This window comes from Moschus berezovskii, chromosome 8, assembly GCF_049115385.1.
Source record: "Moschus berezovskii isolate FMDL1 chromosome 8, NW_MosBer_1.0, whole genome shotgun sequence".
Taxonomy (NCBI): Eukaryota; Metazoa; Chordata; class Mammalia; order Artiodactyla; family Moschidae; genus Moschus; species Moschus berezovskii.
In genome coordinates, this window is record NC_142467.1 from 49,547,770 (window position 1) to 49,564,382 (window position 16,613).

Here is a 16,613-nt window from a genome sequence, read left to right on the forward strand (position 1 = left end):
AATCCGTATTAGATGGAAAAATCAGGAACACAAATCCTGCAAGCCCCTGAGATATGTCTTATGCTAACATTCTGATTATTCAATCGTTCACCACTTTAGAAGCTCATGTCCTGCTAAGAACCTGTCTACCATTTTGGATTGAGTATTTTTATGGTCCACTATATAAAAATGTGATTTCACATATTAGCTTTATTTCTTTGAGAAAATTCTTTCCCAAGTTCATTAAGTGGATAGAGGGTCTCCTGTATGTGAAGCACATGTTATCCCATGACTTTGAGGATAATAATAAGGATATCCTATGGCTGTGGTGAGGATTAAATAAGTTAATGAGCATAGATGCTTGCGAAGAGGCAGCTGCTGTCGTTGTAATTGTTAAATTTGTGAAGGGGTGACTGAGGATGTAATTAGAACGTGGGCCATATTTAACTGAACGCTGTGTGCTGGGCACCATCCGGTATATGATATCAGGTATGATCTTGTTTATTCCCCACAACAACTTTATAAAGTAGGTACCTAATATTATTCCCCTTTAACAGATGGGGAAACAGAGGCTGAGAGAGGATAATCTATTTTCATAGTCCCAGACAGGAATAAAACCAAGCTGTTACCTGAAAGTTACCTGGTATGGTCATTGGTGGGGGAAGGTCCCCCAGGGTTCGAGGAGAGCCATTTTGCACAAAGCAAAAATCTCTTCATAATGGGCCTGGTTCTGCCATGCCCTCTGCACCTCTGGATACATCCCTTCACTCCTGGGCTTCGGTGACCCCCAGCCACACACCCACAGGGCTGGGCTTGGCGTCTCCAAGCACTTTTCCAGCTCTGAATTGCCCGTGCTTCCTGGTACCCAGGATACTGGGGGCTTGAGTCCATTCCATCGGACACACCAAATCTAGCCTGCTCACCAAGTCAGCCAAGTTCTCTGTGCGTCACGTCTATTTCTGCCCTGCTGGGTTTATAAATATGTGGCCTGGGAACTAGCTTCAATGGAACTGGAGAGACTGAAGTCATGGCTATAAATACAGGGCAAGACTGGCTGGGGTTGGGCAGAGGGTGCGACAGAGCCAATGCCAGCCTGGAAAGCCACACCCCGGGGGTCCGGTGGGCAGTCCAGTCTCCTCCTGGACACACAAGAAGATGGAGGCCCAGAGGGGCAAGGACGTGCCCATGCCCACACGGACAGCGAGGTCAGCAGTGGGCCTGGCCCACAAGGCTCCTGATTCTGAGAGGAGGCTGCTCTGTACACCTTCTACTCTGCCCAAGATCTCCGGTCCTCACCCTGCCCTGGGGCTCACCTAGTTTACCAAGAGCAAGATATTATCATTTAAGTTCATAAGATAAATCTCTGCTTTTGATAACATATGCTTTTTCTGTGTTGGAAATATTGGGGCTTTCAAATGTCTCAATTGAGGAAGTGTTCTATGACTGAAAATTCAGCAAATTCTACCATGTCTGCCTCCCACTCAACAGGACTCCCGTTTCACCATGCGCCTGGGCCCAGCCATGTGCTGGAGCCCAGTGCTACCACAAAGGTCAGTTGTGTGAAGCACTTCCCAACTCTGCTCGGTGACATCGCTGTGGTAGCTTGAAGTGAGCTGTGGTGGGAGTCATCACCCCATGGACACAGGCAAATGCTACGAATCAGGGCTTTTTTCCCTCTAGGGTGGTTGTTGTTCAGTCTCTAAGCTGCGTCCCACTCTTTGTGACCCCGTGGACTGCAGCACACCCGGGTTTCTTGTCCTTCACTATCTCCCTGAGTTTGATCAAACTCATGCCCGTTGAATTGGTGATGCCATTGAAATATCTCATCCTCTGTCGCCCCCTTCTCCTGCTGCCCTCCATCTTTCCCAGCATCAGGGTCTTTTCTAGCGAGTCGGCTCTTTGCATCGGATGGCCAAAATATTGGAGCTTCAGCATCAGTCCTTCCAATGAGTATTCAGGGTTAATTTCCTTTAGGATTGACTGGATTGATCTCCTTGCAGTCCAAGAGACTCTCAAGAGTCTTTTCCAACACCACAGCTCAAAAGCATCAGTGCTTCAGCACTCAGCCTTCTTTATAGTCCAGCTCTCACATCCATACATGACTACTGGAAAAACCATAGTTTTGACTATACAGACCTTTGTAGGCGAAGTAATGTCTCTGCTTTTTAATACACTGTCTAGGTTTGTCATAACTTTTCTTTCAAGGAGGCAAGTGTCTTTTAGTTTTCATGGCGGCAGTCACTGACCACAATGATTTTATTAAACATTTAACTGCACACCACTGGCCAAGACCATTGCTAGTAAACCCCTACTCATGCCTGTTTGCTGGCTGTCTGAACTTTGGCTGGTTATTTTACCTCTGTGAGCCTCTGTTTCCATCTGTAAAGTGGGAACTATAACCACACCTGCACCCTAGCTACTATGAGAATTAGATGAGCTTGTGCCCCAAAGAGTTAGCACAACAGTTTCCAAACTTGTCTGCCTGATAGATCACCCTAGGATCTTTTACACATCCCAGAGTCCTGGCCACACCCTCGGTCAATTTGATGACAACCTTTGAGGCTTGGTAGGTTTTGAATTTAGGTTTGGGAACAACTCTGCCAGTGCTCAGCAACTATCCAGGGACCTCAGAGGAACGGGACCATGCTGACCCCTTATCCTTGTTCTCTTTAACTCATGGGGCTCATGGAAAAAACCTTAACAATGGTGGGGATTTGTTTGATTGATTGTTCTGTGTAAAGGCCTAGTCTGCCTAAGACACACCGGAGGTGCTACAGAAGGTATGGTCCTTCCAAGGACCCCAGAAGAAGGGGCCTTTGCACTCTCCCTTCCAGATGTGAGCCTGGCCACCCCACACACCACGGCAGATGGACCACAGGCTTACAAACCCCAAGGAGGCCTCACTTCATGTGGTGCTCAGCTGAGGAGGCGGAGAGACCTCAGCCTGGTTCTTCCCTCCCATCCTAGAGAGAATGAGGCTGGTTCTTTTTGACCTACAGGCCAAGGGCTCACACAGCTTGGCTTAGCCTGGGAGACATCAAGCTGCTGGCTGGAAGGACTCACATTAAGAATAGAAACATCAGTGCTTATGCCAAGGGCTTGGGGCCTCAGCCCAGCTTCTCCCTGGACCATCACCAACAACAACCAATGATAAAAATAATCATCATAGTGCCTGACATTTATTGGCTGCTTCCTATGCACTAGGATATAGCACAGCAAGCACCTTGAATGGCAGTCTAGTACTCGACTGTGAGATCCAGTATGGTGGCCGCTAGCCACAAGGGCTGCTTAGCTTCTGAAATGTGATAAGTTCAAATTAACCTGCACTCTAGTATTCACCAAATTTGCAAGACTTAGAACCCAAAGAAGACTGTAAAGTGTCTCATGAATGACTTTTTAGATTTATTACATGTTAAAATGATACTATTTTGGATTCAAGTGGGTGTATTATTAAGATGAATTTCTCAGGTTCCTTTTTTCTCACCTGTTTCTTTTTACTTTTTTAATGTGGCTTTTAGAAAATGTAACGTTGTGTATGTGCTTGCATTTATTTCAATGGACAGCACTGGTATCAGTTTGGCAGGGCAGGCTCTCTAGGGCCACAGTCCTGGGCTTTGAATTGTATTTTGTGTTCTTCCACTTACCAACTGTGAGAACTTGGGCAAGTTAGACAATTCTCCATGCCTTGGCTTCCTCATCTGTCAGAGTAGGATAATAATAGTAGCTACCTCTTGTGGATTTAATGTGCCTGGCACAGAGAAAGTACTCAGTAAAAATGAGCTGTCAGGGGACTACCTGACCCTGGGCTAAATGATACCCCTGGGTCTTACCTCATAGGTGCTGAGCTCCCTGTCACTGGTGGTAAACAAGCAGAGCCTGGAAACTCCTTGCCAGGCTGCTCTCGAGGGAGTCCCCAAGCTGAATGCGGGTAGGAGAGACACTGGTGAAAAGATCTGTGAAGATGATTCCCAGCACTGATACTGCATTATGCTGCTCTCTGCCCCTGGCTTCCCTGGAGGAGGAAACGGCAACCCACTCCAGTATCCTTTCCTGAAAAATCTCATGGACAGAGGAGCCTGGCGGGCCACAGAGTCGCAAAGAGTCGGAGACGACTGAGCACGCACTCATGCCCCTGGCTTGATGTTCTCTGTTCACCCTCTCTTACTCACCATGTCTTCCTTTCCTTTCACAAATCTTCACTCAACCCAATTGAATGTAATAAATGCTTTTAAGTGCCATGAAAAGCCAGCCCTATGCAGGACACCCTGGGGATATCAGCAGGAGAGCAGATGTGGTTCCTATCACTCAGGAGTCTAGCGTGGGCAGAAGGGCATGAGACGGGGGTGTGAACAGCTATAATACAAGGTGGCAGGTGACAAGGGTCACGAGGGCCTCAATCTCTCTGAGCTTCAGTTTCCCCATCTGTGAAATGGGGCAATGATAGCACGACCTTCTAGGCACTGTTGTGAGGATGAAGTGAGGTGATGCAGGAGAAGCACTTTGCCCTGTGCCTGGCACGTGGACAGGCTCGGGAAGTGTTGATTGTTACTCTGGCTCCATAGGGCCTGGCATCATGTGAGTTTTGCTCCCCATTCATTTATTCAGCAAGCAGTGTTTTTTGTTTTTTAATTTTTGGTTGTGCCACAAGGCATAGGGAATCCTAGTTCCCTGACCAGGGATTGAACCTGCTCCCCCTGAAGTAGAATGGCAGAGTCCTAAGCACTGGGACTGACAAGGGAGCCCCTGGCAAGCAGTTTTTAAACTGCTGTTGGATCTGGGAGGACAGTGGGGCTTGGATAGGTCGAGAGCAGGGCAGGGTGGCACCGGAAGACAGACAGTAAGCCATCAGATGAATAAATAAACCAAGTATTTTAAAAAACGAGGCGTGATCTGTGGATGACAGAGGGAGGAAGCTCACCCCTACTCTTGTGCAGCTGCCGTTGCACCCCTAGGGCCAGTGTAACGCCTGCACCTAGGGGTGCTCGATAAATGCATGTCGGGCAGACCTCAAATGAGAGGCACTCTGGAGTGAGGGGAAGAGTGGACTGATTCTGCTTGGGAGCCTTCCCTGGGGAGAACCAGACTGTTGGTCCACCAATGACCTCGCAGGCTGGGGAGGCAGGAACCAGGGCTGGAGGTCTGGGTTCACGCTGGGGTTATGATCTGCCACCTTGTCCAAGCCACTGACTTCAGGCAAACCCTTTCTCCTCCGTTGCCTCCACTCACCCACCCCTCCTTAAAGGGAGGGGGTGGACAAGGTGCTGCCTGGGGGTTCCTCCCTCCCTGTGGATTACCCTGTCTGAGACTCTGTCCTCGTCCTGGTGGGCCATGGGGCGGGGGCAGGAGCTGAGGCCCTGGAGAGACCAGGGGAGCAGGTGTGCTCAGCACTCCCTGGGGACCCCTTCCCTTCAGGACAACCTGTTGAAAGACCTAGAGTCAGGAGACACTGATCTTGGCCTCTTTCACTCAGGCCTCCAGCTTTGGCCTGTACATCTTCAGTGTCAGAGGCCTCACTTTCCAGAGGGGCAGCTCCTTCATTCCATCTTTAGTGTCCCTTTTCTAGAGAGATGAAATCTCCCCGCACCCTATCCTGCTGAGCCTAACCCCATTCTCTTGAGTATTTTCTATTCTCTCCCTCAGGCTAAACTTCCGTCCCTTCAACTATTTCATACAGGAAAGAATTTCTGACCCCTTCCATCCTGTTGACCCTCCTCTACTGTCAGCCTATCTGTCAGATTCTCAGAACTAACATGACCACAATAAACCAGGAAAATCAGACCAGCACAGATTATGGAAAGACCAATTACCTCCCTCATTCCAGGCATTCTATCTTTATTAATGCAGCCTAACAGGAGAAAGGAGCGGCAGAGGACGAGATGGTTAGAGAGCATCACTGACTCTATGGACACGAATTTGAGCAAACTCCAAGAGATACTGGAGGACAGAGAAGCCTGGCAGGCTGTAGTTCATAGGGTCGCAGAGCCAGACATAACTTAGCAACTGAACAACATCAGATTAACTCCCCCCCTTCAACAGCTATATCTCTGCTGGATTATATTATCTATACGGTTCACAAAAATGTCACTATGCTGCTGCTATTTTTCTGCCACATCTCCCACACCCTGGACCTGTGCAGCTGGTATTTTGAGCCCAGTGGAGGACTCTGATATATATATATATAATTTTAGTTTGATTCTCGACTGAAAGGATTCTCAGTGAGTGGTGGAGTCAAGGTGAAAGAAAATAATAAGCACCCTATCACACACACACACGCAAAATGAAATGAAATAATGGAAGGGAAACATGTTTTGTCAACAGGCATCCAGAGTGATCATTAAGGAAGCTCAGGACACACTTGTTGAGGCAGTGGCTGGCTGGCTGAACTATGTGAGGGTGAGCGACGCAGGATGGTAAGGGCTAGGAGGCAGACTGAGTCTCAGGGGTCAGGCAGGTGACTGAACGGAGCTGTGACAGAGATGCTGGAAGAAGAGGCCTGAGGGCATAGAGCCTGAGTGTGATGCGAGAGTCTGTGTGACCCCGGCCCCCTGCCTTTCCTCTCCACTAAGCCTCGCTCGACACACACAGACATGCAGCCCTGAGCCTCCTCTCTTCTATGAGCTCTCTTCCTGGGGCCTGCGAAAAGGGCGGCATCACATTGCCAGTCACGTGGTGTGGCCCGTGGGGGTGAGAGTGCTGGTCTCAGGGCCTGGCACAGAGCCAGGGCTTTAGTGCCCTCAGAGTCGGCGAGGGGCACCATGTTCCGGGCCTGCTGCTCTGAGACGACTTTTCCATCTGCACACCAGGGCTAATTACAGTGCCCGTCCTGTGGGGTGGCTGTGAGGCTTAAACAAGTTTATCCAAGTAAGGAGCTTGGAGCTCAGGGTAAGGGCATGGGAGGTGTTGCTGTAATTGCAGCGAGGGGCTGAGCTGTGTGTGTTGTGGGGTGAGGAGCGAGGTGGTTAAGCTGGAAGACGCTATGGGAGCCCTCCGTCCCCAGCACCCACCCTCATTCCCAGACCTTCTGGGCCCTGTGTCTGTGCCTTGTGTATGTGTTTGTGAATGTGTGTGTCTGTCTATGTCTGGATATAGGGGTGAGTGTGTGTGTGTCTGTACACACAAACGTGTCTGTGCGTGTGTCTATATGCCTGGATATCTGTGTCTGTGTGTGTGTGCTGGTGCGTGAGTGTGCTTACACCCTGTGTGGCGGGGGTTGTTGGAGTCTGTCTGCAGAACCCCTGGGAGTGGCCCAGGAGGTGGCTCCGCCAGACCAAACAACCGCAGTGCTCGGAGCTCCAGGCTTTTCTCTGAGTCTGTTTGCTTTCTCTCTCTCCTTTCCGGTTCCCCTTCAGCCGGCTCCCGCTTCCAGGGAGCAGAGCTGGAAGGAGGCCCTGGCAGGGTCGGCACGGGGCCTCCCCACCGCCCTCTCCCCGCAGGGTTTCCCACCCTCCGCCTCCACCGCTCCAGTCCCTGCCTCGGCTCCACTTGGACCCCACACAGGCCCCTTTCCCTCTCGGAGCCTCACTTTTCCGTTTCCTCCTTTCTCTCGAGACCCTTCAGGTAGGAAGCCTGCCCGCAGCCCTGCTGGCGGGGACAGGAGCCCTGTTGCTGCCCACCCTCTGCCCGGGGACGGGTCAGAGCTCCAGGAGGTGGTGTGTGTGGCAGGTTCTGAAACCATCTGGGAGGATGCCCTCCCCGGGCTGTGGAGCCTCTGGCCACCTGGCCTTCCTACTCCTAGCGCCTTGGCCCTGACTGGGCATGAGTGGGACAATTTGAAGCGAAGATTTTGAGGGGCCTGGCCCCTGGGGTCAGCCCAGGACCTGGCCTCAGGCCTCCAGGTTTCTACTCAGCTTGAGCAGTGTTCTCTGAGCACCTGCTGCTCTCTGGGAGTTCTAGGTTGGCCTGTTTAATCACCACAGCTGTCCCACGAGGTTGGTAGGTGTTATCCCTGGCCCGGTTTTACCAGAGTGTGAAGGAAGGTGCTAGAAGGTACAGAGCCAGGGAACCAGTTCTGGGAGAGCTCGTGTTCTTCCTCATCTCACTGCTGGCACTCCGTTTCCCCTCCCCTCCGTGAAGTGGCAATGCCACGCCCTCCCTAAGTCAGCAGAGTTATCCTCAGACCTGATACCTTTGAGATGCTATTTATTGAGTGCTGGATACAGTGTGTGCCAGGCCTTCTGTACCATCACCTCCTGACTCTTCATGACAACCCATTTTACAGATCAGGAAAGTCAAGCTGAGAGAGATGCAGGGACCTGGCAAGGTCCCGCTGCTGTGGTAGAAGAAGAGCTCAGGGTCACCTGATCCCTTTCTTTTTTCCTAACCCAAGAGCAAACTTCAGCTTTCTTTTGCCTCCTGTCAATATTATCAGTATACCTGGGTTTGACTGCTTTGTCACCGCTTCATACCCTGTGTGCAGAAAGCCCAGGAAAAACAAGATAAAATCTAAGGAAGTAGATCTCTTGGGCATCCCTGTGGGTAGATAAGCTACAACAAGTTTAACTACAGTCCTCTCCCTCCGTCCGAATCCATGGCGGAGTTCACCGTGGGGAGTGTGTTTAAGCACACAGTGGTCATATGAACAGTTTCATTTTCCAGATGAGAATGTTTCTTTAGGAAGAAGTTGCTCTTTAAACCCACTTCCTCCCTGCGAATCAGGGCCGCCTCCCACTCCCAGGCCAGGCTGATCTCTCTATAACGATGCCCATAAAACTGTCCAGGTTTCCGTTTGCCCTTGGTCTTGGGCGTAGCTGCTGGTCATTCTCAAGGCCACTGAAAGTCATTTAGAATGTGGTAAGGTCTGCAAGCAGGAACTTTGGCCATGACCCCGGTCAGCTGCTTCCCCAGGGTTTGAGATAGCTAGTCCAGCCCCCAAGGGAACCTGGGCCCAAGGAGTGTGGATGACTACACGTGGTCCATCCTTGCTCAGGGAGCTCCTCCCCAAACTCACATGGTTTGTCCCCCACCTTCCCTGGAAAAGCACTTTTGTAGAGGAACAAGAGGGCTTCTTCAGTGGCTCAGCAGTAAAGAATCCACCTGCATTGCAGGAGACACAGGAGATGTGGCTTCAGTCCCTGGGTTGGGAAGATCCCCTGGAAGGGGCATGGTAACCCACTCCAGTATTCTTGCCTAGAAAAATCCCATGGACAGAGGAGCCTGGTGGGCTGTAGTCCATGGGGTTGCAAAGAGTCAGACATGACTGAAGTGACTGAGCATACATGCATGCAGGCATGCACACAGAGGAAAAAGAACCCTCTAGAGGTAGATGGATGTTGCTCCATCCCAAGGCAGAACTAGAAAATTACTCCAGCCTCTTGAGGTCAGTAGGAACACTAAGGCCCCAGACGGTCAGAGAGCTTGCCCTGGGCTCCTTCCTCTGCACCTGCTGCCTCCCCAAGAAGGGGCCATACATTCATCCCCACAAGGATGCTGTCCACATCCCTCTGGATGCCCTCCTCCCACTGCAGGATGACACAAGACAGGCAGTCTGGGGAGGTGAACTTCCTGTATCAAGACAGTGTGTGCTAGCCTAGAGGGCTGGTGATGAGACAAATCACCAGTGAAAATCCATGGAAAGGAGGTATCATCATGAATAACAACAGCAGCAACAGGGAACCTTCCCGGGGCTGGGGGTGGAGATGAGGGAGTACATCCTCAGTGATACCAGCTCCAGCCAGCCCAGCCTGGAGAGGTGACGATGCCCTGCCACAGGACGGGCTGCCCACACCCCCACACTCTCCCGGTGCACCTCTCCTGGGCTACAGCCCTGGGTTGGCACATAAAATGCAGCCAAATGGCCAGGGACCTGGGGCTGAATGGCAGGAAAGGCTGAAGCTAGGGCGGCCCCTTGCCTACCCACCCATCCTGATGATTCAATGCAAGGCTGAGGCCAGACAAAGCACTTGAAAATGTCAGTCAGGGAACAATCTCTTTCCCAACTCCCTGCCTCTGACCTTGGGCATGCAGCCTCAACCTCAGATGGGCTGATCTTTTTTCCAGATCTGCCATTTCCATTTGCGGTCCCTTCCTACACAACATGAAATGACACCGCACACACATACTCTCTCTCTCTCCTCCCCGCCCCCCAGCAAGGTGACAACTGAACGTTTTACTCCAATCACAGAATTTCAGGGCTGCTAATTTGTGGAGGCCAAAAAATTATCTACTTGGCAGGTCACATTTTAGATCCAACCAGAACCCACACTCTCGTGAACATTAAAAATGGTAGAAACATAAAGACAGCCTGTTGCCAAAATGGACAGGACCCCAGGGATCTCCTAGCAATCCTCAGTCTTCATTCATTTGGGTGGTTTATATTTTTCTTTAAATCCACTCCCTGGTTTGCATTTTATATATTTTCCCCTAATATGGGGGGGGGCGGGTATAAATAACACACAACCTTTGTTAAAATGTAAACTGGCAGTCCCCATGGCACCATCTCTAAGCGGCCAATGCTGTGCACGCCACACTCTGGGAAATACTACTTTGGTCTGCACTTGCTGTTTGGGGGATGGGGAAACTGAAGCCCAGAGTTAGGAGGAAGCCCATCTAACATCCAGAGCAAGGCAGCGGCAGGGTCACCCCCAGAAGCCAGAGCCCAGCTCCTTTGGAAGAGAAGACTCAGGTCACAGGGCCCCCAGCAGGGGGTTGCCCCTATTTGCCACAGAATCTGGGTGCTGTTCTCCAAGGTACCCTTGTCCCAGTCATCCCCTGACCCCTGCAGGTTGGGGCAGCCCCATTCTGTCCTCCTGGTGCCATGAGCAAGCTCTCCCCTATCTTGGGCTTGGTTTCCTCACTTCCCAGAGCTACAGTGAAGATGCCAAGTTCCTGGAGGCAAGCACTCTGAAAAAGATGAAGGTGGACAAGGGAGAAGAGACCATTGTCAGCCCCTTGCTCTGTGCCTCAGCCTTTCTTTCTGGGAAATGGGTAGAAGTGGTGCAGGTGTGAGGGGACTGAGCTGGGCTGGAGGCAAAAGGGAGGAGGATGGTGGCTACAGGGTACAGTGGAGAAGGACCGCCACCAGCTCGGCAGGGGTGTCTCCTCATCCCCTAAGGACCCTCCTAGGGGGAAGCCAGCAGGGTCCCAGGTGCTGAGTGTTAGGTAGGAGTCTGCCCAGGACTCAGGCCAAAGGAGGCCACGGGGGAGATTCATTTGATCCTGTGTGCAAACACCCCACTAACCTGCAGACCTGCTTACACACACACACACACACTCACACACCCCCCCACACCCCCATGCAACGTGAACACACACACAACTCATGCATCGCGCACACTCTTGTACACATGCAAATGACCCTGAACCTCCCTACCCCCAGCCATCCCTGGGCACACAGTGGGGGCCAGCCTGCATCTCTCCTCCCCCCAGTCCCCAGCCCCAGGCCTGGCGGCTTCTCTGTCCTGCTGCCTGGGAGACACATGTGGTTTCAGTTAGCAGCAGAGCGGGCATTTCCGTCCCAGACATCAGGGCCCTGCCAGGCCTTGGCCCCACGGGCTCCCACAAGAGGGGCCACCTTGGCCCCCACCCCTCCACTGGCCAACCCAGCAGCCCCAGAGGCCCTTCTCCCCAGGAAGACCCTGATCTCGTCCTCCATGGTCTCCACCTCACCTGGAGCCGAATCTGCACCCTCTCTCGTGGGGACCGCTGTGCCCAGGCTCCAGCCACGGCTGCCCGCCTGCCTCCTCACTCCCGCTCTGTCTCGAGCAGGCTGAGCGGGATGGGAGGAGGGCAGGGTGTCAGGGGGGCGGGCGGGAGGGAGGGGAGGGGGCGTGTGGAAATGAAACTTTAATAACAGAGCCCCTTTTGTTTCTGAGCATATGGGATATTTCATACATACTGAAGACATTAGCCGTCTATATTTTTAAGGGCTCGGGCTAAAGGATGAATAAATACAGCCCATATTCTGCTCGGCAAACACGCACAAGAAGAGTGCTGACTTCTGGAGCATTTCAAAACCCAAAGAAAAAACCCCCGGTGACACCGGACACTTAAAAGTAAATATGTTTCCCAAACCCCAGGCTCGCCTTGCCCCCTCTCACAGCCACCTGGGGGCCTCCCACTGCCCTCCTTCCACCGTCCACTCTGCAGCAAGAAAAGCAAGGCCCTGGGGTCCAGCTCCCATCTCAAGTCTCTTTCCCAGGCCCCCCGCCAGCCCCCAGAAGGATCTCAGAGTGTCAGAGTCCCCACAGAGCTTGGAAATCTTTGCCCTCCTCATGGTCCCCAGAAAGGGGCAGGGACTTGCCTGAGGTCACACAGCAAATCAGGAGCTTGAGCCAAGGGGCAGTGCCTTCTTCTTTCATCAGGAGGGATCCCCCACTTCCCCACGTCGGGCTGGAGGTGGGGAGACCCCAGAGGGAGGGCTGAGGTGTGGGCTGGGAGAATGCCCGCCTGCCTTTTCCACTAGAGAGCTGTTCTGGGCACCCATCCAGGGGAGACGTCAGTTGGGCTGGAAACTGGGCTGGCCCCAGGAAATCCCCTTCAGGCTGGCAGATCCCAACAGGCCTGGAGACCTCAGGTGAGAGAGCCTCCCTCCCTGACAGCTTGACTCCCAGCTTCCTTGTGCCTTCTATCTGTCCTCTGTGAGAAAAAAACAGAGGCCCAGAGAGGGTCAGTCCCTGACTAAGGTCACACAGCAAGATGACAACAGAGCGAGAAATTGAACTTGTGTCTTCAAACTCTGTGCTTGCTGGCATGCTTTGCTGGTAAGCTCTTCCCTAGCTCCCTCCAGACAGGACCCCTTTCTTCTGGTCTGCACTTTTCCCCACTGATGTGTATTCACCTCCCCACCCCCCACCGTTCTTCTTAGAGTCCAATCTCTTCTTACCAACTATCTAACCATCCATTTAGTTCAGTAATTAATATAATGCTTGACACAGGAAAAAAATGCCCATGGTAAATGTTAGCAATTTATTAGGATGGTATTGACTATGTTTCTACCCTGCCCCAAGCCCCAGGCTAGGTACAGGGGACAAGCCCATACCCTCCTAGGGCTTGTGGAAGAGAAAGAGCCTCCTTTACAGACATCTTCTCCCCAGTTGGGAGAAAGTGAGACTCAGTGAGGTTCAGATGTTTCCCCAGGTCATGCTGGTCATAGGTAATGGGGCTGGGCCTCCAACCAGGATTTCCTGACTCCAGAATCAATGCATGTTACCCTCTAGGGGCTCATTCATCACTTTCTGTGCCCTGGTCCCAAGACTGTCCATCACTGTGTTATTATTAAATATCTCTACAGGTAATAAGAACAGGCAGGCAGAGCACCCCTAAAGCTTCCGTAAAAGAGGAACATTGATGCAGGAGCTGGAGCCCTAGGTTCCTGGCCTCGCCCTGCCATTAACAGCTGTGTGAGGTCCCATTGCTAAGGACACGGTTTCTCTCCTCTGTAAAGTAGGAGGGAAGATGAATCATGAAGATCATGTGATATAAAGGATGTGAGGGGGGATTTACCATGTACATGGTGATTTCCCTGTCTGGAATTTTACATCATGGATGGATCCTGGCATTCAGTCCTGTCTAGGTTCCAACATGCCCTGACTGGCCTCCTTACCAGTATGTACCCCTTGCTGGAGCCACATCAGCCCCCAGAATCAGCTTCCTGGAGAAGCCCCTTCATTTTGTCACCCCAACAGTAACCCCACGGCAGTCAATGAGTTAAAGGGGCAATCATGACCTCTAGGAACCTGGTCTGAACCTGAGCCTTCCCTCCCCTTCCCTACCCAGACCCTCTACCCACGTTGGCTTGGCATCCTTGGGCCCCCTCATCACTCCTGCTTCTATTATCAGTTTACTGATGTGAAGGTCCATGAGCTTCAGGGCACAAACTTGCTACTCTTTATTGGTGACAACTCAGAGGTGTTTTTAGAAGGGACGCTTCCAACGAGTTCTTGGCTGGGTTCTTTTAGGTAGGAAGGTTTCCAGGCAAGTGAGAGGTTGTCTCAATGCTCATTATTTCATAAGATGGACAATAAAATAGCCTTTGTGTTTCATGGGGAACTTACTCTGTGCCAGGTACTTGCTAGTGTTTCAGACGCGTTATCTGCTCGCTCCTGACACCCTAACAATGGCAAGAGGAAGGGAAGGAGGCTAACCTGTTGGCCGGAAGCCCTCTGCCTACATGGGGCATAGTCGTACTCATGCAGGGCCTGCTGGAGCCGGCCTGGGCTCCTCACTGCCTTTCAGGTCAGTGTTTTCCATCCCACTGACAGTGTGGGCCTCCAGAGGAGTGAGGTTTGGCCTCGGACTCTTCAGCCTTCCCGCAGCAGCACTGAGCTCGGTGCTTTGCTCTTAACCAGTATGAGTCAACCCGCTGGACTGATCCTGTTGTGATTTTCTGATGGAAGGAGGTGGCGTGTCTGTGTGCATATGTGCACTGCTTCTCCAGCCTGGCGAGGCTTGCCCAGCCCACACAGAAGGTGGTGGGACCGTGTCACCTGAAGGCAGTGGGCGCTCACATGTGATCCTGGGGCTGCTGAGGAGCATGAAGGTTTTGACCCACTGGGCTTTCAGTCCAGGCCTGTTCAACCTGGTGGTCCCTGCTCCCGGGAGGCCACTATGCTGATGGCGGAGCACTAGTGTCTGGAGTGCAGGAGGGCTCAGTGACCCTCCTTCCTGCGTGGATAACGAGGGACTGGGAGCCCTCATGTCCAGGAAAACATTGCTTGAGCAATGAGCTCAGAATAAGGGGTATTGAAGGCAGACCTAAAGAAATAGGAAACCTCCAAGTCCACTGCCCCTCACTCACCCATTTCGCAGAAGCCACAGGAAGACAGCAGGGATTGTCTTTTCTGTTTTTTTCTGGTAGATCAAGCCAGGAGCTTTATTATTTATTGTATTTTGGCTGCGCTGGGTCCTCGTTGAGACAAGGATTCTTCATTATGGTATGCAGCCTTTCTCTAATTGCAACACGTGGCATGTGGGATCTTAGTTCCCCTACTAGGGAGCGAACCCACGTCCCTTGCATCGGAAGGTGGATTCTTAACGACCGGATGTTGGACCACCAGGGAAATCCCTTCTTTTTTTTTTTTTAATTTTTGAGTATTGTTGCTTTACAATATTGTATTAGTTTCTGTTGCACAGCAAAGTGAATCAGCTATATGTATATACGTATCCCCTCTTTTTTTAGATTTTCTTCCCATTTAGGTCACCACAGAGCATCGAGTCCCCTGTGCTATACAGTGGGTTATCCCAAACAGGCTATGCCAAGACCCAGGACTGGGTTCCCAGGCCTTGCTGTTGCAGCTCTGCATGCAAGCTGCAGGCATCCTTTACCTTCCAGGGTGCCCTGTTAGGGATCAGAGTGTAAAGAGAAGGCACGAGGTTTGCTACCCTCACAAACACCACTGAGTGGACACTTGGCTGAACCAACAATGTAAAATTCATACAGCACCTTCCTTCCCCTTTAAGCTTTTATGCCCTGATTTGGTCTTAACTGAATAGGGAGCCTAGGACAGAGAAGGGGGTGGCAGTCCCTTCTGAGTCTCCTGCTCAGCAGAACACTGCCCACTGGCCCAGTGTCTTCGGGGCCCCAGGAAGGGCCCTTGGGCTGTTTGAGGGGTAGATCACAGGCCCAGGAACCCTCATCTCTGTCAGAGCAGCATTCACCAGGGCCCCCTCTGACACATGATCCGTCCTGATCAGATCACCGGTAATTGAGTTGCTTTGGGGGGTAAATTCCATCCAGATGTGTAGGGCAGGGTGGACTTCCTGAACAAAGCAGAGGTGGGGTACTGATACACAGGGGCATGCAGCCAACTTGCCAAGCACCCGGGAGGCCTGGGATACAACCCCATCTTCTGAAAAGGCCAGAAGGAGAATTTCAGGGCCAGGACATCTGAATCCAGCCCCCTGTAGCTGGCAGTTGGGGAAACTGAGGCCTGGAGAGCTTAGAGAACAGAAGGGACTGGTTCAGGCACGACTGGTGGGTCCCAGATCTCCTAAATCTGGGGGGTTTTGCATAGAAGTAGACAGGGTAGCCCCTTCCCCAGAAATTCCCATCGACCCTAGAGTTAGGAGGTTAGAAGTTGGGGTCAAGAGGTAAAACATCTGGGGATCACCTCCAGCTCAAACCCCCAAACCAGGGAGAGCTGTATGTTCCATCTGTGGGGATTGGGACAGGCAGACGCTCCAGGGGAAGCCCTCCCCTCACCACCCACCCCTGCACACGGCCGGAGAGCCAGTGGTCTGGGCCTCCTCTCCTGGGGAGACCCCTCCACGCGTCTCTCCTTTGACCTCCTCGGGCCACATACCTTCCTGGCTCCTTTGGGCTGACTTACTGGAAGGCAGGAAGAGGCCAGCCAGCCGTAGGGGTGGAGGTGGGGAGTGGGGGGTGGAGGGCACGAAAACTTGGAGAGAATGAGAGGAAATGGGGGGGGGACTGGGCTACGGTGGAGGGGGTGGGTAGATTAAGAAGAGAATTTTTTTCGTCCTGCCTCATGTTTTGGCTGCCTCAGTGTGAACATGTCTGGGCGCCTTATCGCGAAGGCCAGCGTGGTCTGCGAGAAAGAAAATAGTGTCTGCGGCGAGAAAAATTACATCTTGATAAAATATCCCTTTGGAAAGGCATTGTGGGTCTCTTATCAGCAGGCGGCTGGGTCCCACATACCTCTCACGGTCCCGGGGCTGCAGCCCCTCAGCTTCCTCCC